Source organism: Marmota flaviventris, chromosome 3 (assembly GCF_047511675.1).
Source record: "Marmota flaviventris isolate mMarFla1 chromosome 3, mMarFla1.hap1, whole genome shotgun sequence".
Lineage (NCBI taxonomy): Eukaryota > Metazoa > Chordata > Mammalia > Rodentia > Sciuridae > Marmota > Marmota flaviventris.
In genome coordinates, this window is record NC_092500.1 from 82,838,049 (window position 1) to 82,862,196 (window position 24,148).

General features: G+C 37.0%; 1 protein-coding gene across 2 annotated transcripts in view; it reads right to left on the bottom strand.

Annotated features, from left to right (window-relative positions):
• Ccdc91 (coiled-coil domain containing 91) overlaps positions 1-23,756 on the bottom strand; it is a 351,748-nt gene extending 327,992 nt beyond the window's left edge. For both annotated transcript variants that reach the window (XM_027934258.3, XM_071610023.1), the window contains exon 1: positions 23,564-23,756. The gene's annotated coding sequence lies outside the window, so the exon portion shown is untranslated. The remainder of the gene's footprint in view (positions 1-23,563) is intronic.
• Between the last annotated feature and the right edge of the window lie 392 nt (positions 23,757-24,148).

The window sequence follows — 24,148 nt, forward strand, 5'->3', positions numbered from 1 at the left end:
AGAAGACATTCAAACAGATGTTTATACACCCATGTCCATGGCAGCACTATTTGTGATAGCCATAAGGTAAAAAACAATAAATAAACAAAATATGGGATACACATACAATCAAATATTCAGCCTTTTAAAAAGAATGAAATTCTGATACAGAAATATACTATAAAGGAACCCTAAGCCATGATGCTAAATGAAATAAGCTGGTCACAAAAAAAGAGCACAATTGTATAATTATATGATTGTATAAAGTATGGAAATAATTTGTTATAGTTGCTCTTCTTTTAGAGAATACACAAAGTTCATTAATTCATCACATATAAGTATCCAAAAAGATGGCACAACTTTCTTAATTAGAATAACTGAGTTCTGTGATAATTTTGAGGTACAATGTATCCTTTTTATTATCAAAACATGTTCAAATAACTGAATTGCAGGAGAAATGAAGACATGTTCTACTTACAAAATGACTCGACATATTTCTAAGACTGAGAACCAAGAAAAGCTTGCTATATAATGCAACATAAGAAACACAGGGAAAGAGTTCTGGTGAGAATGGAAGACAAACAAAAAAAGCTCAGAAATCAGTTGCATGATTCCAGACCTCAGCATTGTTACACAATCACAATGGAAATGGAAAGAATGTGTGGTAATTAACCAACTTTAAATGCTAAAAGTATCCAAACATTTAAAAAAAAACTTTTTAAAAAGGAAATCCTATAGTCTTCATGACTCCCTCTTTAAAAACACAAAACAAAGTAAAATTAAGTGCTGAGTACAGTTATTTATTCATGGGTTTCCCCTATTTTATTTAAGCAGTATCTTATTGAGCATAGGATTCCCTTTGGATATATAGGTGAAATTTTTTCCCAGTAGGTGTAATTAACTTCTTAGCCCTCAACAGGGAGAACAAGGGCATAATGATTATTCTCCATAATCCAAAATGGTATTGTGATATAAACAAATAAACAAATCTCAGCGAACAATAGAAATAACAGTACCTGAGTTTTACCAAATATGTTTAAATCAAAGCAGATATTCATTAGTCACTAAAGATTATTGCTAAAACCCAATATACCTGGGGCTGGGGTTGTAGCTCAGTGGTAAAGTACTTGCCTAGTATATATGATGGACTGGGTTCGATTCTCAGCACCACATATAAATAAATGAATAAAATAAAGGTGCGTCAACATCTAAATAAAAAGCATTAAAAAAACTCAATAACCTGATAATATAGATACCATTGCTTGAAAGTGTCTGTAGCTAATTATGAAATCTTAGCCTAAATTTCTATGAAATTTACTACAATTTTTCCTTGCTCTAGGACTCAATGTCTTAAGCATATTACAATTTCCATCCCTCTTCCATATAGTATAGACATTTATCTATTAAGTTGCCTTTGGGATACTAAAAGAAATAAAGGCAAATTGTTAAGGAACTTCAAGGCTACTCTTCTTGATAGATTCTGTGGTAAGATGACAATACATTATTAGCTCTATATTTGACCTTCTTCCATGTCAACCACAGTCTATTGTTGCTATTCTGGGAAAAAAAATAGTCAATTGATGTTGGGGTTTTTGTTGTTGTTGTTTTGTTTTTGTTTTGTTGTTGTTCTTTCTGGTAAATATCTTACTCAGGGTTCCTCAGAGAGAGAGTAACAATAGAGTGTGTCTGTGTGTGTAAATTGATGGATTATAAGGGCTCACACAATTAGGAAGGCTGAGAAGTCCTGAGATACGTAGTCACCAAGCTAGAGGCCCAGGAGCATTGCTAATACAGGCCTAAGAACCAGGAAGCTAACAGTATGAGTTCTAGTCTATGTCTGATGCCCTGAGAACCAGGAGAGCCAACAGTCCAAATTTCAGTACAAGTGCAGGAGAAGACTGACGTCCCAACACAGTCAGGAAGAATAAGTTTCCTGACATAGCTTTCTTATTCTATTCAGATCTTCAATTGACAGAATAAGGCATTCACATTAGGGAGGGCAATGTGCTTTATTCAGTCTATGAATTCAAATGTTAACATTCAAAAAATATCCTCAAAGACATACCCAAAATAATGTTTGATCAAATATTTGGGTGAACTATGGCCCAGTCAACTTGACAAATAATAAAATCAATCATCTCAGGTTCATTACTTATCAACCTGGCACCCACATGAATCTTCTTAAGTGTGGACTTAGTCTCTAAATAAATAACAAGGTCATAATCCCACTTACAATGATACAAATAGCCTATATATAACTTGAAATGCATTAACTCTTTCCCCAGAAGAGGTGAAGTTTACCCTTTGAAGAGGTGATGTTTACCCTTCTTCTTGATATATTATAACTTAAATACTATGATGCAAAGCTAACAATATTTAAATTCTATAATATAAAATCAAAATATTTTATGTTACTGAGGAATAAAAGAGAGAACAAAAAGATATCTGCTTTATATTATACACACACACACACACGCCACATACATATTCATAAGCAAATGAGAAGAAAATACATGTGAAAATTATAAATCACTAAACAGAAGATAAAGTTCCCATGTAAAAGATGTTCTCCCTATACCAAAAGGAAAACAGCATTCTTGTCATCAAAGATGGGAAGATGGAGCCATGTGAAATCCATATAAGAAAATCTTAGTAAACTCATCTTCCTAGTGAGGGAGAAGTAGTGCTTACTCTAGTAATAATATATAATTCACTGAGATAATTTTCAAATTATAGTCAATTCAAATCCGGTCATTTGGTCATACCTGATTTATGACTACCTTCTTCCACTACTTACTCTATATTCCCTTTGCCTTTAGGAGGCACTTTAGCTAGTTTTGATTGTTTACCTAATGGGGTGAACCTAACCTTATTTCTGAAGTGTCATGGCCATCGTGCCTGGGTTGGGTTGTTGTAGATTTCTACTCACCTTAACCACAAGCATGGTAATACTGAGATATTCTAAGGGTCTCTTATATTTCATATATATTCTTCGTCGCCTCCACTGTGGAATAGCAGTCTACTTTCTCCCTAATAGTCAGGACCAATCACCCAAGCAAGAGCCATGCTCTTCTTTTCCTATATATTCAGAGGCATGAAGAGGCCAAAGTTGCCAGGAAAAGTCTTAACTTCCAGTTAAATGGAAACATTGTTGTGCCTCCTGATAGAAGCATTCCTCTAGACCAGCAGGACATAAGATCATGGGAACATGAAGTAAAAGTTTGATAGTGGGTCACTAGAAGTAATAGTGAATAGTGAAACTCACATTTCTACTCCTTCATTCCTTGACTCATGAATCTTCACAATGGGAGAACAATGCCATACACTGGATGCTGTTTCCAAGTATATGCATCCTTCTGGGGAATCTTGGCCCAGTTTTTCAAGGTACTGCCACCAAGCTGGCACTGTAACTGAGTCTTCAAAAGGCCACTATTCTATCAAGCCAACTATTTCTGGAGAGTAGGGAACATGGTAAGACTAGTGAATTCCATAAGTACCACATACTGCCACATTTCCTTTGCTGCAAAGTGAATTTCTTAATCAAAAGCAATGCTGTATAGAACACCCTGATGGTGGATAAGGCATTCTGTAAACCCAAGGATGGCAGTTTTGGCAGAATTCCATGTACGAAGGAAAATTCACAATCAAAATAAATGTCTATTCCAGTAAGAATAAAATGCTGCCTTTTCCATAATGGAAGTGGTCCAAGATCTGCAGCCAGGTAGCTAGCTAGCTGATAGTCTAGGGGAATGGTGCCATATCAGGGACTCAATGTTGGTGGCTGCTACTGGGAGTTCAACAGTGGCCATACTCAGATCAGATCAGCCTTCATAAGTGGAAGTCCATGTTGCTAAAACATATGTAACTTCCATCCCTTTCAACCACTTGATTTATGAGCCCATTGGACAATGGTATGAGGTGAGGGAAAGAGGAAGGCTAGGAACCACAGAATAAGTCGATCTACTAGATCATTAAAATCCTCCTAATCATTAAAATCCTGCTGACAGCACCATATGTTGTACATTAAGACTGGACACAAATATATTCAAGAATATTTTTGTCTATTCAGAGAGGTCTATCTATTCCTTCCCCAAGTTTCTTCTTCATCTGTTTCCTAACCGTGTTCTTTCTAAGTTCCTAGCCATCCAGCCAAACTATTGACACAACTCACATCAATATATCATCACACACCTGGCCATTCCTCCTTCCAGGCAAAATGAATGACCAGGTACATCACTCAAATTTTTGCCCACTGGGAGGATTTCCTTTCATCACTATCCAGAGATTCCCCCAAAGGAGCTGCAGATGTCTACTTTTGAAGGATGCCTGCATATCCATGTAGACCATCTGTTAATCAGGCCTGAGTTTTCTTTTCATCTGTCAATGGATGTTATGTAACTCCTCATGAGGTCACAGGTACAGGTTCGGAAAAAAGAGACAGTATAGCAGAGTAGGCATCACCTCTTCACGGAACTCTTTTGGGCTTCCAGGGCCTGCTTGGGCCTAATCCCAAATATAACTCTTTCATTTGGTGATAGAGTGCTTCTGCTGAAGGAATTGAGAACATGCTACCCTGCAGTATGCTGCTTGGGTGTTTTGATTATTTTAAACCAAAAATACTTTTAAAATAGCAGGTACAGGACTATCACTAAACAGAAAATAAAGTTCCCATGTAAAAGATGTTCTCCCTATACCAAAAGGAAAACAGCATTCTTGTCATCAAAGATGGGAAGATGGAGCCATGTGAAATCCATATAAGAAAATCTTAGTAAACTCATCTTCCTAGTAATTTCTCTACCAATTAACAACCTAGCCCATGATCCTTTGCCCCACCACATTTTACAACTCACTATTCTTTATTCAATTCAGTAGAAAATGGTTAATTCTAACCACTTCTTTTGAGTCTTTCTTATGAGTGTTCCCATGTCGCATGAAACTTACTTTGTCTTCTTTTCTATTGTTAATCTGTCTTAAGTCAATTTAACTCTCATGACCAGTCCAAAAAAAAAACCTGAAAGGATAAAGGTTTTGCTTCCCCAGTACTGCATACACCCAAATTTATGGGTTAAGTCCAACACACAGTTCTCAGGCCACATGGTAATTTGGTGGTCCACAGTTAAGTGTCACTATCTACTGAGGCTCCACAGCAGATCAAGAGCTGTTTCTCAAGAGTGAAATAGTTATTCATGGAGGATAGCAGGGCTATGTTCTATAATTTCAAGGATATGAGCTGTGATTCTCCTGTAGGGCCTGTCAAAGGTTCCAAACAGCATCCCTATCTGCCACTGAAATATCAAACACATTGGAGATACTGGAAATATGGCCCAAGTGGCAGAAGTGATTGTATAGCAATCTAGACCCACTGCAGAACATTTTCTTATTCTGGGCCCCATTCAAAACTTGCAACTTTTTAGTCACATGGTAAATAAGTTAGTATAGCACCACCCAAATGAGAAATATGTTTCAAAAAGGCCCACTAGATATGATGCCTCTGTTTTGGGCTATAGGAGAGGACAACTGTATGACTTTCTTATCTTTCATATTAGTATAAATATCTCAACATTCCCACACCAGCAGACTCCTAGAAATTTCACTGATAAAGACCCCAGAATTTTACTTGAATTTATTTCCCACTCTCTGATATGCTGATGTCTTATCAATGAGTCTAGAGTAATCACTATTTCTCCCTCACTAGGTCCATTCAGCATGCCATCTATGTAATGGACCAATGTGATAATTTGTACAAGAAAAAGGTAATCAAGATTCCTGAGAACTAAAATTATGACACAAGACTGGAGAGCTATTATACCCCTGGGATAGGACAGTGAATGTGTATTGCTGACATTACCAGGTAGAACTAAAATGCATCTGAGAGGCAGATGTAGACACAGATGTGGAAAAATATATTTGCCAGATAAATAACTGCATACCAAGTACCAAGGAATAAGATAACTTGCTTAAGCAATGAAAACACATCTGGTACAGCAGCTATAATGGTAGTGGTACAGCAGCTACAATGGGAGTCACCACTTCATTAGAATTATGATAAGCCATTGTCATTTTCCAAGATCCATTTGTTTTCTGCACAGGCCAAATAGGAGAGTTGAACACGGATATGTCAGGAATCACCATTCCTGTAACTTTCAAGTCCTTAATGATGGCACTGATCTCTGCAATCTCTCCTGAAATGTATTACTGCTTTTGATTCTATTTTCCTAGGTAAACAAAGTTCTAAAAGCTTCTAGTAGGTCTTTACCACCAGAACAGCTCTCACTTCATTAGTCAGGGAACCAACAATAGGGACTCTGCCAGTTGTTATATTTTAGCACTCCAAATGGGGAAATAACCCAAGAATGCATTTAAGAACTAACAAGTCTTAGTGAAAATAAAACGTAAGCTAACCACTGATCTCTCAATGCTCATGATCCCCTATTCTAACTGATGGATCATAGGGACATTTTGAGCCTCATGGAATTAATTTCAGTTCAGAACCAGTACCCAAGAGGTATGATTTCTTTTTCCCCAGTGCATAGTTATCCTGGTAAAAGAACCATGGGTGCCTTGGAAAGGATGGAAAAAAGGCTGAGTATAAATTTTTGGCAGTGTACTAAGGATATTCTGTGATTTCTCTTCTCAAAAGGCGAGACTTTATAGTGGGAACTGCAGTCATTGAATTGGAAAATCTATACAATTGTAGAGGTAAATTCTGGTATGGCAGGGAGCAAGTGGCAGCACTTAACTGTTCAGTGCAAGATGGGTGTGGTTACCATAATGGTCATTAGAATAGTAGAGTCAAAGAAGCAATCAGAAGAATCTGATTCTTGCCCATGGTTATTTGATCATGGTGTTTCTAGAGTGAAATGGGGAGCCTAATATATTTTTAGTTGATTTGCATAAGCAGAAAATTTCTAGGTTAAGTGAACAAGAGTCAAATCAAAATAATAAAAGCAGTGCATTACGACTCTCAGTTCCCAAGACTTGAGATAGTTTGCAGACCTAGAACCCCTTGAATGAAGGGGAGCTGAAACCCCTTTGAGGAGTTCTGTCTAGCTCTCCAAGCTGCAAGAGTAAATGCAGAATCTCTGCTTAGTGAGCCAATATCAATAAAATACTTGGGAATCAACCTAACAAAAGAGGTGAAAGACTTATACAATGAAAACTACAGAACCCTAAAGAGAGAAATAGAAGAAGATCTTAGAAGATGGAAAAATATACCCTGTTCATGGATAGGCAGAACTAACATCATCAAAATGGCGATATTACCAAAAGTTCTCTATAGGTTTAATGCAATGCCAATCAAAATCCCAACGGCATTTCTTGTAGAAATAGAGAAAGCAATCATGAAATTCATATGGAAAAATAAAAGACCCAGAATAGCAAAAACAATGCTAAGCAGGAAATGTGAGTCAGGCAGTATAGCGATACCAGACTTCAAACTATATTACAGAGCAATAGTAACAAAAACAGCATGGTACTGGTACCAAAACAGGCGAGTGGACCAATGGTACAGAATAGAGGACACAGAAACCAATCCACAAAACTACAACTATCTTATATTTGATAAAGGGTCTAAAAGCATGCAATGGAGGAAGGATAGCATCTTCAACAAATGGTGCTGGGAAAACTGGAAATCCATATGCAACAAAATGAAACTGAATCCCTTTCTCTCGCCATGCACAAAAGTTAATTCAAAATGGATCAAGGAGCTTGATATCAAATCAGAGACACGCCGTCTGATAGAAGAAAAAGTTGGCTACGATCTACATACTGTGGGGTCGGGCTCCAAATTCCTCAATAGGACACCCATAGCACAAAAGTTAATAACTAGAATCAACAAATGGGACTTACTCAAACTAAAAAGTTTTTTCTCAGCAAAAGATACAATAAGAGAGGTAAATAGAGAGCCTACATCCTGGGAACAAATCTTTACTCCTCACACTTCAGATAGAGCCCTAATATCCAGAGTATACAAAGAACTCAAAAAATTAGACAATAAGAGAACAAACAACCCAATCAACAAATGGGCCAAGGACCTGAACAGACACTTCTCAGAGGAGGACATACAATCAATCAACAAGTACATGGAAAAATGCTCACCATCTCTAGCAGTCAGAGAAATGCAAATCAAAACCACCCTAAGATACCATCTCACTCCAGTTAGATTGGCAGCCATTATGAAGTCAGACAACAACAAGTGCTGGCGAGGATGTGGGGAAAAGGGTACACTTGTACATTGCTGGTGGGACTGCAAATTGGTGCAGCCAATTTGGAAAGCAGTATGGAGATTTCTTGGAAAGCTGGGAATGGAGCCACCATTTGACCCAGCTATTCCCCTTCTCGGTCTATTCCCTAAAGACCTAAAAAGAGCATGCTACAGGGACACTGCTACATCGATGTTCATAGCAGCACAATTCACAATAGCTAGACTGTGGAACCAACCTAGATGCCCTTCAATGGATGAATGGATAAAAAAAATGTGGCATTTATACACAATGGAGTATTACTCTGCATTAAAAAATGACAAAATCATAGAATTTACAGGGAAATGGATGGCATTAGAGCAGATTATGCTAAGTGAAGCTAGCCAATCCCTAAAAAACAAATGCCAAATGTCTTCTTTGATATAAGGAGAGTAACTAAGAACAGAGTAGGGTCGAAGAGCATGAGAAGAAGATTAACATTAAACAGGGATGAGAGGTGGGAGGGAAAGGGAGAGAGAAGGGAAAATGCATGGAAACGGAAGGAGACCCTCAGAGTTATACAAAAGTACATACAAGAGGAAGTGAGGGGAAGGGGAAAAATAATACAAGGGGGACAAACGAATGTCAGTAGAGGGGGCAGAGAGAGAAGAGGGGAGGGGAGGGGAGGGGAGGGGTGATAGTAGAGGATAGGAAAGGCAGCAGAATACAACAGACACTAGTATGGCAATATGTAAATCAATGGATGTGTAACTGATGTGATTCTGCAATCTGTATATGGGGTAAAAATGGGAGCTCATAACCCACTTGAATCAAATTGTGAAATATGATATATCAAGAACTATGTAATGTTTTGAACAGCCAACAATAAAAAATTAAAAAAAAAAATAGATGAATGGATAAAAAAAAATAAAATAAAATAAATTCAGCCTGATCCAACTTTAGATTCCTTCCACCACTATCCTACATCCTCACTATCAATACAAACATGTGTCCCAGATGTGAAATTTAAAAACTCACAGTTCTTTCAGAGTGTTGCACATTTCCTCATAAGTCATACTTTGCACCTTATCTCTAGAGTCTACTGAGACTTAAACCTAGCTTAGGTCCAGAATGAAGGATGAATACACCCACAGTGAATCTCCACATCAGGTACAACCACAAGAATGGGATGCTAATTAGAATAAGATGTACTCCTTGTTTACATAAATATGTCAAAATATATTCTAATGTTATGTATAATTAAAAAGAACAAATAAAATTAAAAAAAAAAAAAAAAAGATGAGCCAGATACAGTGGCTCACACCTATAATCCCAGCAGCTCGGGAGGCTGAGACAGGAGGATTGCAAGTTCAAAGCCAGCCTCAGCAAAAGCAAGGTGCTAAGCAACTCAGTGAGACCCTCTTTAAATAAAATACAAAATAGGGCTAGGGATGTGGCTCATTGGCCAAGTGCCCCTTAGTTCAATCCTGGATATAAAAAAGAAAAAAAAAAAGATAAGGGATGGCAGACGCAGGTCCTCAAGAGCTTCAGCATTACCTTGTATGAAGTTTCTTCCAAGCAATGCAGAATTAATCCCCTCAAGAGTAGGGTGGATATACCCACAGGAGAGGGGAGAGTTCTCTTCAAGTGGCAAAGAAGACGCATCACAATTTAGGAGTTTAAAATCACCAACTTTATCAGGATACCCATTCCAATTTTGAGGATACTGTTCCTTAACAATCAATGCCCTTACTATAATATATTTGCTTTTATTATTCTCATATCTCAAGATGTCTAGATAGTCAAATCTAGTTGTTTTTCTTTTATTAGAAAACTCCTTAACCAGAAAAACCAATTTTACCAAGTAATATATTCAGGCACAATACACAGCAAGTATTTAAAAAATGTTTCTTTACTTTGCCCTTTCAGCATAATCATTCTAACAGTTCAATTAACTTTTTAGCCATAATTCAGAAGCCCAAACTGAAATTTTCCTCTATATGAATTGATTCAATTATATAAAGACAATAATGGCATAATGATTTACAACATTAGATGTCTGAGGTAATGATCTATATTATCAATAAAAGTACTTTACATTACCTCTTATCAGATCTTTTTCACTCATTCAACTAACAAACTAATTTTCCTTACATTTACAAATTTCTGACTAAGTCACCCTCCTAAAGACTGGAGCATACTATAGTTCTTATCCACAGCATCAAGCAAATGCCTACTTGAATGACTAAATGACTTTAAAGTATATGGGGAATTTTTATATATCTACATTACAATACTGAAAATGAGTTCTTACATGAGGCTGTAATACACACAGGTGAAGAAGAGAAATAGTAGAAAATAACTGGGGTAAAGTGACATTCAGAAGAATTTGGACCACTGAAATACTGTACATGACATTAGCAAAAATGTTCTCCATAAAATAAGAGCAATAGTGGCAAAATCTGTCAAAATCAACTTTTTCAGAACTCGAAATCAAACAATCTTACAACAATCTAGGGAGCATGTAAAGAAAAACTGTTGAATCTGAGTAAGAATAGGAAGCTTCCTGGGATTTTAACCTGTCCCTATTCTCACCTCCCTCAGCTGCTCCCTCAGCTCCCTAGCACCATGATAGCCTTGAAAACCAACAGGCTCAAAATCATGATTCAATTCAGTACCCTGGAAGCTACCAGAGAAGCAAAATGGGGTTGGAACTCCTCCAAAGCCCCATTCCCAGAAATTTTCATTTTTGTCCTTCATAGCAGTTCCTTGGAAAATGCCACTCCTGTACTTGTCTTTATTTGATCTGACTCAGAGCATGCCCAGTGCCAGTAATCTTTTCCCCAGACGGCATTTGTCAAAAAACAAACAGGACCAATTGTTTAACATCACATCTGCCTGACATGGTATAACTGTTGGAACAAATAGCAAGCTAACCAAACGAAAAGCTGGGAAATTTCAAAATTAAAGCTGGGGAATAAGATATCCATAGAATGAATCTAAAAAACTGAAGTCATGTATACTGCTGTATGCATACTCATGAATATCTGTGTGGACTCAAGAAAGACCTAAGATTGTCCTAAGCTTTCGCAGGTGGCTAATCTTCAAGTCCTGCACAAACAGGAAATGAAGGCTAAGGCAGAGTTGTAAACTGCCTACCTGAGTATTACAGGCATGCCCATCATGCACAGAGATCCTTGACAAAGCCTGAGAGACTCACTGGTTCCAGGCATTTATGGAAATAATCATCTGATCATTACATGCCCTGAAGGTAATCAAAAAGAGACTTCAGTGGCCACATACATAAAGAATTAAGGAAAATTACTATGCAAACAAAAAGCATCAAGAGCAATAACAGCTACGATGACAAACCCTGGGAAGGAGACAGAATCTATTTTTATAATTGTATAGTTTTCAAAGGACATGCAAGAGACAAGATATCATGGTACACACAGAGAGGGAAAAGGGCTGTTAATAGAAATTAGCACTAAGGCAGCACAGACATTGGAGTTATCAGACAATGAAATCAAAATGGGCTACTTAAAATATGGTCAAAAATATAGCCTCAAATAACTAAAGGAAACCATATCTTAATAAAGGGGGGAGACTGATTGCAATATCTCACCAAACAGATTATTAATAAAAAATAGGAAATATAAAAAAAGAAATAAGTAAAATTTGGAGTTGAAAGTATAAGAACTTAATTGAAAATTTCACTAGAAAGGCTCATAGCACATTTGAGCTGACAGAGGAAATGAACTTGAAGATAGGTCAATTGATATTGTCCTGTCTGAGAAATAGTAAGAAAAAATAAGGGACAAAAACGAACAAAAACATCAAGAAAACTGTGATAAATCATCAGGCATATCAACATGAGCATAATGACAGTATCAGAAAACAAGGAAAGAAAGGGACAGAAGAATATTTAAACAATAATGACAGAAAACTTTGCAAATTTAATGAAAAATATTAATCTATATACCTAAGGATAATCTTAAATAAGAGTCCCACAATTCTGACACATCATACCCAAACTTCTAAAAGACTAAGTGAATCTTCAAAGCCATATGAGATGCAACTCATCACAAACAAGGAATACGGATTTTACATCTGATTTCGCATAAGAAAGTGGGCAGTTAGGTGACACATTCAAAGTTGGGTGTGGGCCACTATCAACTAAGAAATCTAAAACAAGCAAAACTAATTTTGAATATGAAGAAATTAAGACTTTCCCAGCTAAAGAAAAACAAGAATTCATCTCTAGAATTTTTTACCTAGGACAAATAGTGAGAATCCTTCAGGCTAAAATGAAAGGACAACAGAGGGTACTTGAATCCACATAAAAAAATTAACAGTACAGGTAAAAGTAACTGCATAAGTAAATATAAAAGACAATATAAATGTATATTTGTGACTCTCTTTTACACCTGATTTGAAAGACAACTGCATAAAGCAAAAATTCTAAATCTATATTGATGAGCACATAATATTAAAAGATATAATGTTTGTTACAACAGCACAAAGGGAAGCACATTTTTAACAAACTTAAGTTTGGATTAATCCAAAGTAGATTGTTATAAATTGTCATTTGCAATTCCCGCAGCAAAAACTAAAAAAAAAACATCTTCAAAACATGCAGTAAAAGATTAGGGCTGGGGTTGTGGCTCATGGCAGAGCGCTTGCCTTGTATGTGTGAGTCACTGGATTAGATTCTCAGCAGCAGGTATCAATAAATAAAATAAACGTCTATTGACAACTAAAAAAAAAAATCTTAAAAAAGGAACAAATTAAAATGGTACACCAGAATATATCTATTCACTACAAAAGAAGTCAGATAAGGCAGTAACAGAGGAATTAAGGAACAATAGCAACAATTACAAAAACCACTCACACTGAAAATGTACAAAAAAGTAAACAGTAAGATGGCAGGTCTTACCATATCGATAATAACTGTAAATGAACTTAACATTCCACTCAAAAAGCAAAAATCAGTAATATGGATGTGATACCACCATGGCAGAGAAATGGCGTCACGGGCGGAGGAGATAACTGCATTGAAACCAGCGCGACAGCATCAAATAAATTTATAAGAGTAAACAGTAACTCAGCAGTCAAACAGAACAAGAAGTAATATGAGCAGCATAAAAAAGCAAGGAAGAAAAGGAGTACAAACAATGAAGGACAGCCTAAATATTCAGGAGGACCTAGAGTCAGCAGAAAAATGGTCATATAAAGAACTCAAGGAATACTTTAGACAGATGGAATGGAACCTTAAAGAAGATACGAGACAGCAAATCCAAACAGTGAAAGAACACTTTGAAAATGAATTACATAAACAGATAAAAGAAGAAGTTAAGCATCTTTATCAGGAGATAGAGATTATAAAAAAAAAACCAAACAATAATTATAGAAATGAAGGAAACGATAAACCAAATTAAAAACTCAATTGAGAGTATCACTAACAGAGTGGAGCAAGTAGAAGCCAGAACATCAGATAATGAAGACAAAAAATATCATCTTGAAAAGAGCCTAGCCAACTCAGAAAGGCTGGTTAAAAACCACGAGAAAAACATCCAAGAGATATGGGATAACATTAAAAAACCAAACCTACGAGTCATCGGGATAGAAGAAGGTACAGAGATTCAAACCAAGGGAATGAGTAACCTGCTGAATGAAATAACTACAGAAAACTTTCCAGAAATAAAAAAGGAAACGGATATACAAATTGTAGATGCATACAGGACACCGAGCGCACAAAATCACACTAGACCAATGCCAAGACACATTGTTATGAAGATATCCAATATACAGAACAAAGAGAAAATATTAAAAGCTACAAGAGAAAGGAGGCAGATTACATTCAGGGGTAAACCAATAAGGTTAACAACGGATTTTTCATCACAGACGCGAAAGCGAGAAGATCCTGGAACAACGTATTTCAAACACTGAAAGACAATAGATGCCAACCAAGAATTCTGTATCCAGCAAAATTAAGCTTCAGGTACGACAACAAAATAAAAATCTTTCATGATAAACAAAAGCTAAAAGAATTTGCAGCCAGAAAACCAGCATTGCAAAGCATCTTGAGCAAAACACTATCCAAGGAAGAAATGAAAAACAATAACCAAAACCATCAGTGGGAAGTGCCTCTATAAAGACAGAGGGCGGGGGGAAAGCTAACCATGGAGAAACAAACTAAATTAAAAAAAAAAAAAGAAGATAAATAATCAAACATGGATGGAAGTACAAACCATATATCAATAGTAACTCTAAACGTTAATGGCTTAAACTCTCCAATAAAGCGACATAGGCTGGTAACATGGATTAAAAAAACAAATCCAACAATATGCTGCCTCCAAGAGACACATCTGATTGGAAAAGACATACACAGGCTGAAGGTGAAAGGTTGGGAAAAAATATACCACGCACACGGTCCTCGTAAGCAAGCAGGGGTGGCCATCCTCATATCGAATAAAATTGCCTTCAAGACTAAATTAATCAAAAGGGATAAGGAAGGACATTATATACTGTTAAAAGGAACCATTCACCACCAAGACATAACAATTATCAATATTTATGCACCAAATAATGGTGCTGCGACGTTCATAAAACAAATTCTCCTCAAGTTCAAGAATCAAATAGACCACAACACAATAATTATGGGTGACTTCAACACACCTCTCTCACAATTGGACAGATCCTCCAAACAAAAGCTGAATAAAGAAACTATAGAACTCAATATCACAATCAACAACCTAGACTTAACTGACATATATAGAATATATCAACCATCATCAAGTGGATATACTTTTTTCTCAGCAGCACATGGATCCTTCTCAAAAACAGACCATATATTATGCCATAGGGCAACCCTCAGTAAATATACAGGGGTGGAGATAATACCATGCATTTCATCTGATCATAATGGAATGGAACTGGAAATCAATGATAAAAGAAGGAAGGAAAAATCCTACATCACATGGAAAATGAACAATATGTTACTGAATGATCAATGGGTTACAGAAGACATAAAGGAGGAAATCAAAAAGTTCTTAGAGATAAATGAAAATACAGACACAACATATCGGAATCTATGGGACACAATGAAAGCAGTTTTAAGAGGGAAATTCATCGCTTGGAGGTCATTTCTCAAAAAAAGGAAAAACCAACAAATAAATGAGCTCACACTTCATCTCAAAGCCCTAGAAAAGGAAGAGCAAAACAACAGCAAATGTAGCAGAAGGCAAGAAATAATTAAAATCAGAGTGGAAATCAACGAAATTGAAACAAAAGAAACTATTGAAAAAATTAACAAAACTAAAAGTTGGTTCTTTGAAAAAATAAATAAGATCGACAGACCCTTAGCCATGCTAACGAAGAGAAGAAGAGAGAGAACTCAAATTACTAACATACGGGATGAAAAAGGCAATATCACAACAGACGCTACAGAAATACAGAAGACAATTAGAAATTATTTTGAAAACCTATATTCCAATAAAATAGAAGATAGTGAAGACATCGATAAATTCCTTAAGTCATATGATTTGCCCAGACTGAGTCAGGAGGATACTCACAACTTAAACAGACCAATAACAATAGATGAAATAGAAGAAGCAATCAAAAGACTTCCAACCAAGAAAAGCCCAGGACCGGATGGGTATACAGCAGAGTTTTACAAAACCTTTAAGGAAGAATTAATACCAATACTTTTCAAGTTATTTCAGGAAATAGAAAAAGAAGGAGCTCTGCCAAATTCATTCTATGAGGCCAACATCACCCTGATTCCGAAACCAGACAAAGACACCTCAAAGAAAGAAAACTACAGACCAATATCTCTGATGAACCTAGATGCAAAAATCCTCAATAAAATTCTGGCGAATCGGATACAAAGGCACATCAAAAAAATTGTGCACCATGATCAAGTAGGATTCATCCCTGGGATGCAAGGATGGTTCAATATACGGAAATCAATAAATGTTATTCACCACATCAATAGACTTAAAAATAAGAACCATATGATCATCTCAATAGACGCAGAAAAAGCATTCGACAAAGTACAGCATCCCTTTATGTTCAAAACATTAGAAAAACTAGGGATAACAGGAACTTACCTCGACATTGTAAAAGCTATCTATGCTAAGCCTCAGGCTAGCATCATTCTCAATGGAGAAAAATTGAAGGCATTCCCCCTAAAATCTGGAACAAGACAGGGATGCCCTCTATCACCACTTCTATTCAATATAGTTCTCGAAACACTGGCCAGAGCAATTAGACAGACGAAAGAAATTAAAGGCATAAAAATAGGAAAGGAAGAACTTAAATTATCACTATTTGCAGATGACATGATTCTATACCTAGAAGACCCAAAAGGGTCTACAAAAAAACTACTAGAACTAATAAATGAATTCAGCAAAGTGGCAGGATATAAAATCAACACGCATAAATCAAAGGCATTTCTGTATATCAGCGACAAAACTTCTGAAACGGAAATGAGGAAAAACACTCCATTCACAATATCCTCAAAAAAAATAAAATACTTGGGAATCAACCTAACAAAAGAGGTGAAAGATTTATACAATGAAAACTACAAAACCCTAAAAAGAGAAGTAGAAGAAGATCTTAGAAGATGGAAAAATATACCCTGTTCATGGATAGGCAGAACTAACATCATCAAAATGGCGATATTACCAAAAGTTCTCTATAGGTTTAATGCAATGCCAATCAAAATCCCAACGGCATTTCTTGAAGAAATGGATAAAGCAATCATGAAATTCATATGGAAAAATAAAAGACCCAGAATAGCAAAAGCAATTCTAAGCAGGAAGTGCGAATCAGGCGGTACAGCGATACCAGACTTAAAACTATATTACAGAGCAATAGTAACAAAAACAGCATGGTAATGGTACCAAAACAGGAGGGTGGACCAATGGTACAGAATAGAGGACACAGAGACTAATCCACAAAGCTACAACTATCTTATATTTGATAAAGGAGCTAAAAGCATGCAATGGAGGGAGGATAGCATCTTCAACAAATGGTGCTGGGAAAACTGGAAATCCATATGCAACAAAATGAAACTGAATCCCCCCCTCTCGCCATGCACAAAAGGTAACTCAAAGTGGATCAAGGAGCTAGATATCAAATCAGAGACTCTGCGTCTGATAGAAGAAAAAGTTGGCGCCGATCTACATATTGTAGGGTCAGGCTCCAAATTCCTCAATAGGACACCCATAGCACAAAAGTTGATAACAAGAATCAACAAATGGGACCTACTTAAACTGAAAAGTTTTCTCTCAGCAAGAGAAACAATAAAAGAGGTAAATAGGGAGCCTACATCATGGGAACAAATTTTTACTCCTCACACTTCAGATAGAGCCCTAATATCCAGAGTATACAAAGAACTCAAAAAATTAAACAATAAGAAAACAAATAACCCAATCAACAAATGGGCCAAAGACCTGAACAGACACTTCTCAGAGGAGGACATACAATCAATCAACAAGTACATGAAAAAATGCTCACCATCTCTAGCAGTCAGAGAAATGCAAATCAAAACCACCCTAAGATACCATCTCACTCCAGTAAGACTGGCAGCCATTATGAAGTCAAACAACAACAAGTGCTGGAGAGGATGTGGGGAAAAGGGTACTCTTGTACATTGCTGGTGGGACTGCAAACTGGTGCGGCCAATCTGGAAAGCAGTATGGAGATTCCTGGGAAAGCTGGGAATGGAACCACCATTTGACCCAGCTATTGCCCTTCTTGGACTATTCCCTGAAGACCTTAAAAGAGCGTACTACAGGGATACTGCTACATCGATGTTCACAGCAGCACAATTCACAATTGCTAGACTGTGGAACCCACCCAGATGCCCTTCAATAGATGAATGGATTAAAAAAATGTGGCATTTATACACCATGGAGTATTACGCAGCACTAAAAAATGACAAAATCATAGAATTTGCAGGGAAATGGATGGCACTAGAGCAGATTATGCTTAGTGAAGCTAGCCAATCCCTAAAAAACAAATACCAAATGTCTTCTTTGATATAATGAGAGCAACTAAGAACAGAGCAGGGAGGAAGAGCAGGAAGAAAAGATTAACATTAAACAGATACATGAGGTGGGATGGAAAGGGAGAGAAAAGGGAAATTGCATGGTAATGGAGGGAGACCCTCATTGTTATACAAAATTACATATAAGAGGTTGTGAGGGGAATGGGAAAATAAACAAGGAGAGAAATGAATTACAGTGGATGGGGTAGAGAGAGAAGATGGGAGGGGAGGGAGGGGGGATAGTAGAGGATAGGAAAGGTAGCAGAATACAACAGTTACTAATAGGGCATTATGTAAAAATGTGGATGTGTAACCGATGTGATTCTGCAATCTGTATTTGGGGTAAAATTGGGAGTTCATAACCAACTTGAATGTAATGTATGAAATATGATATGTCAAGAGCTTTGTAATGTTTTGAACAACCAATAAAAAAAATAAATAAAAAAAAAAAGATTGAGTTAAAAATTATCAGAAAACTCATGGACTCATCAAGACTTATAGTAATGCTATGAATTTGAAACTAGAGTCAAATGAATATAAAAAATCTGAATAGCAAGAAGTTTATGTGAATGAAAATAGTTTTCTATTATATGAGTGTGGTATATTATTTTGTCACTTACATGCTGAGCATCAGTATATTATGTTTTTAAATATAATGGCTTTATAATTGCACAACAAATTTCAACAAGCAATACATGTAGTATATGCAATTTTTCAAAGAAAAATGACCACATTAAATTCCAAAGTACTCTTAATGGTATGCTTTAGTGATAACCTTTGCTAATATTTTGATAGAAACCTTAAAAAAATGTTTCCTATGTATCTATGAACCAATTTTAGCAAAAATTACATCATATTGTATTTGCTTTTAAAAGTTCCTTTTATTGTTTTCTGGATCATGGCTCTTTTTCTTTTATCAATGACTATTTTCCAAAATATAAAATTAAGTGTTATATGTATTCCATTTTGGGGAGTACTTTACTTTTAGTCCCACAATTATATTTAGCAAACAACATTTATATATTATCAGCCTTTTAACATTTCTTAATTTTTATAAACAAATTGTTGATGAATAAAAGAACAAAATGTCCATCTGTCTCTGTTAAGACTTGCATTTGTTTACCACTGTTTGGATGGTTTAGATGATGCTCACAGTGAACCATAATCTGGCATCATTCTATAACTTCTTCTACTTTTTCTTTCCAAATGTTTATAGTTTACCAATTACTGAGCAATGGATTGATTTATTGAGGAAAGACAGGCAGAGCAATTTTATAGGCTTATCACAGTTTTCAGTAGAGACAGATTTACCTTGATGTCAAATGAAGCTCAAGTTCCCTGACCTCATTTGCAACAATTTTTACAAGGTCCTGGCAGGAATCTGCCAACGGGTTTATCTGGTCAATGTTTTTGTAAAAATCAGAAAAATAAAGTTTTAAACACTGTCACTTTTTCTAGTCCAAAAAAAAAAAAATCAGTAATATGGATAAAAAGAGAAGTTAATAAGCTATTAACAGACGATAGATAAAACATCTATCTCATGAAAACTATTACCAATTTTAAGCATTCAGTAGAATAAAATAGAAGTATTCATTTCAACTTGTCATCTGATTCCGGGTAGCATCTTTATGCTGTTCAGTTTTTGCAGGCTTCGTTTGGTTTTCATGCCCAATTTGGGCAAATTGAACAAAATATATAATCTCATTTTAAGTAGTGTTTATTAAATTCATAATTAAAATGATACTTAATCTCACATTTAATCACTATCGTTTACTGATACCTAACCATCCATAATAATATTCATATACACCTCCATCTACCATTGAAGCATATTCTTGAAGCATATAATGGATCTTGCAGAGTACATAGCACTATCTTTACTATAACTGCAGTTCTGAACTCTCATAAAATTAAAGCAACTTTTTGAAGTGATCATGTAAAGCTGATCTTTTATCACAGGGGTAGACACAATACAAAAAGCAATTTGGCTGGTCTTTCCATTTCCATTATCTAGGCCTATTTCTGGAAGGAGATGGCAAAAGGAAAAGAAAGTCATCCTCCTCTGGGATTATCTTTATAAAAAAAAAAAAAGATAATTACACAAGGGAAAAATGGTTTCACACTTCACAAAATAAGTGTTTTATTCATATAGGTAGTCCTGTGTTGAAATGCAATACATAAATACCAAAATGTACATATACTTTAAAGGAAAACACACAGGCTTACTAGAATTTTAACATGATGCATTTTAAAGTAGATAACATTATCTCTAATCTTCATGTATTAAACCTGTTACAATCAAAAATTCTTCACATTTCAAAAATTTTTAAAAAGTGTTGTATCCTCTGCTTGTGACAGCATGTTTCTAATTCTTTAAGTGAGATTCTATCATACACGGCCAACAGAAATCTTTGTATTGGGGAATTGACAGTAGAAGAAAGATAGTATAGGTCAAATGTTTAAACTAATTTAAAATTAGAAAATAAAGAAAGTCTGGGGCTGGGGATGTGGCTCAAGCCGTAGCACGCTCGCCTGGCATGTGTGCGGCCCGGGTTCAATCCTCAGCACCACATACAAAGATGTTGTGTCCGCCGAAAACTAAAAAATAAATATTAAAATTCTCTCTCTCTCTCTCTCCCCCTCTCTCTCTAAAAAAAAAAAAAGAAAAGAAAGTCATAAAAGGCATAAATTTGAGCAAACACTTCAGAAGTACTGATACCTTATTTATTAATTTTTAGTGAGTTTATTCTAATCATTAAAATTAATAGATTCACGTGGTAAAAATGGGAGTTCATAACCCACTTGAATCAAATGTATGAAATATGATATGTCAAGAGCATTGTAATGTTTTGAACAACCAATTTAAAAAAAAAAAAGGAGATACAAGTGAAAAAAATAAATAAATAAATAAAATTAATAGATTCAAAATAAACATACAAGGCTAAGAATGAAAGATGTGAGTTCAAGCCCAAGCTGGGCAACACAGGGAGATTTCATATTGAATTAAAAAAAAAAAAAAAAAGTCATGGTATAATCCCAGAGGCTTAGGAGGCTGAGGCAGGAGGATCCCAAGTTCAAAGCCAGCCTCAGCAACTTATTGAGGCCCTCCACAACTTAGTAAAGCCCTGTCTCAAAATTAAAAATAAAAAGGAGGGGACTGGAATGATGCAAATGTTATTTGTCTAGAGTGTGTTGGTGCTTTAAACATATTTTTCAGCGTATATACAATGATGAATACTAAAAATTACTTTTTATTTGTTGTAAATTACATCTCAATGTGCCTAAATTTTAAAAGAAGTATGTCCTTTGGAAAAAAAAGCACATTGAATTAAATTTGTTAAATCCAGTTTACTGTATTACAAGAGTAAGGCAAGAAAGAACAGTAGAGAAACTGTTCCTTAAACCAAAAATATCCTTAAAATATTGCAAATTTTAAAATTTTATTAGTACATACGAACAGATGTACATTGATACACAGAGTTAACCTAAAGAAAGTCACCACCTTTTTAAAATTCTAAAATTCTCATTGTTTGATCCGCTTTCAAGAAAGAACAGAAGGAACAGGTTAATAAAGGTGATGGTGATTATAAGCTAGTGTTTAGAAACAATTTACCTGAACATTCCTCCTTCCTTTTACTAAATGGAAACATCTTATCCACCTCAATCCTTTCCCAATAACTTCAGAGAAAGATCCTGTCTTTAAATGGCTTTCTTTATTCGTAACAGTTCTATGTACTTTACAAATCTTACAAGAGCTGGGGAATCTGTAAAATGCCTCATCAGACAAATTCCTGTTTGTCCCTTTAAGGTCCACACAAGCTAATAGCTAACCATCTTCTCATTTTTATCTGCCACCAAAATACAATAATGATGATGATGATGATGATGATGATGTCCTTTTGTGATGATTTTATGCAGTTTTGTATGTTATTAAATATTAAGATGATTTAAAAAATCTCAGCGGTTTTGAGCTAAGCATTGCAATAAGCACATACATTTTCCATTTAATAAAAGTTAAGAAGTAAGTTGTAACTTTCATCACTGTGTTTTCTTTATGTTTATTCCATTTGGCTTATACTGTTGCTGGGAAACCAGTTTGCAATAAGATTTCCCAGCCCACAGAACTACCTCCTAGCCAGTCTGGAGATTACCAAACTTTGTAACCAGGGCAATTTTATACCACACAATATACTGGTCAAGGCACACCACGCAGGTGTACTCTGCTTGGCACCCCCGTTGCTCCATTTACCTAACAGGTACAGTGCAGCCAAGACTCTTTAACAAATTGTACCAGCAGTAATCATAAGTGCAGAGTTCTCCAAATGACGGACAGCATCCTATCAATTCCTGTTTTTGCCTTACATTGTAAGGTGAAATGTTAGCCCAACTAATGATAAGAGGAAATATCAGCCCACCCCAAGAGTTCCATCACACAACATGCAAACTGCTTCAAAAACCATCAATCAACTCCTGCCAGGATAAATATCTGAAGACGAAGATGGCATCAGTATCTGCACAGTTGAGAGGAGGAGGGAAGGAAAGAGTGGGAATTCAAAAGGGGCCGCTGAGTCACCTACAGTTGTGGCCAAGACTTTACCCTCCAGGAAATCAGGCTCAGCCCCAACTCTCAACAGGGAAGCAAGTGAGAGTAGCAGCGGCAACACCATCCTACCAAAAAAACACTCAGCGCTGCTTTTAATAGAGTTAAAAGTAAGGCAAAAATTAGGTTTCGTGTCCAAAGCTTTCCTCCGCGGTAGGTGACAAGAGCAGATGGAGGAAATATTTTTATTATGTGGCCTGGGGGTCGCGCTTTGGGTGATGGAGGATATCTGACCACTTGGCAAAAGTACTCGCTCCAGCCTTAACCCCAAAGTGCCACTTTTACTGCAACGTGTGGCCCAAGTCACTTTAAGGAAATGTAGCTGGCGGACCCAACAGAGCTTTTATCCCGCGGGGCTTGGCAAAGTAAAAGGAAACCTAAATCTGGCGTGGACAGTGACACCTAGGCAAGGATCAAAGCATCCTATCGGTGGGCGCTTCGGTGACACAATAATCACGTGTACTTGTGCGTAGACTTTCCAAAACACTCAACTCTGCAACGTGCAGGTGCCAAAGCCTGCCGGCGAGCAAAGAAACCGGTCTGCACTCCTAGTCCGGGCAGCCAGGTTTCCTTCCCGTCCGAGGCGGGTCACGCCTCCAGACTCGGGGTCGCGGCGACCGCCGGGGGCGAAGCCACAGCTGGCGGGCGGCAGAAGCTCCGCCGCCCTCACAGCCCTAACGGGTTGCTCCCCGCCGGCCTCGCGGAGCCCCGGCCCCTAGACCCAGGCCCGGAAGGCGAGCGTTCTTTTACCTGCTCCCCGCTCTCGCTCGCTGCCGCCGCCGCCGCCAAGCCGCTGCCGGGTGAGCCACCCCCAGGACACAGACCCGCAAATACACACCCCGACAAGACCCCAGACCCTCGGGGGAAACTGAGGCCCCAAGAACCCAACTTGGGGCAACCCACGCACCACCCGCCTTGGAACACCTCTGCCCCCGGAAGTTGATTTCCACCAAGGCCCGCCCAAGCCTGCGCGCTGTCACTCAAGGCACACGCGCGAGTCACGTGGCCCTGAGCCTGGGGGCCTAGGAACCCAGTCCACCCTTGGTTTGGCTTATCCTCAGAGGGTTTTTCTTCTGAAGGCATTACCCAGACCCAAGTCCTGTTAAGTACAGCTTCTCATTCCTCTTGAGGACAAGCCCTGTTTGTGGGACTAAATATCATAGAAAAATAAAACCAAATCACAATGTCTCTCCCATCTGGAAAGCTAGGATTGGTTGGGAGAAGATCCCTTTCCCCCACCCCATCACTTCACCACTTCCAAGCTGAATTCAAAAAACAAAACAACAATAAAGACAAAACCGTGGAAACTAAGCAAAGTGTCCAACATTTATGTAG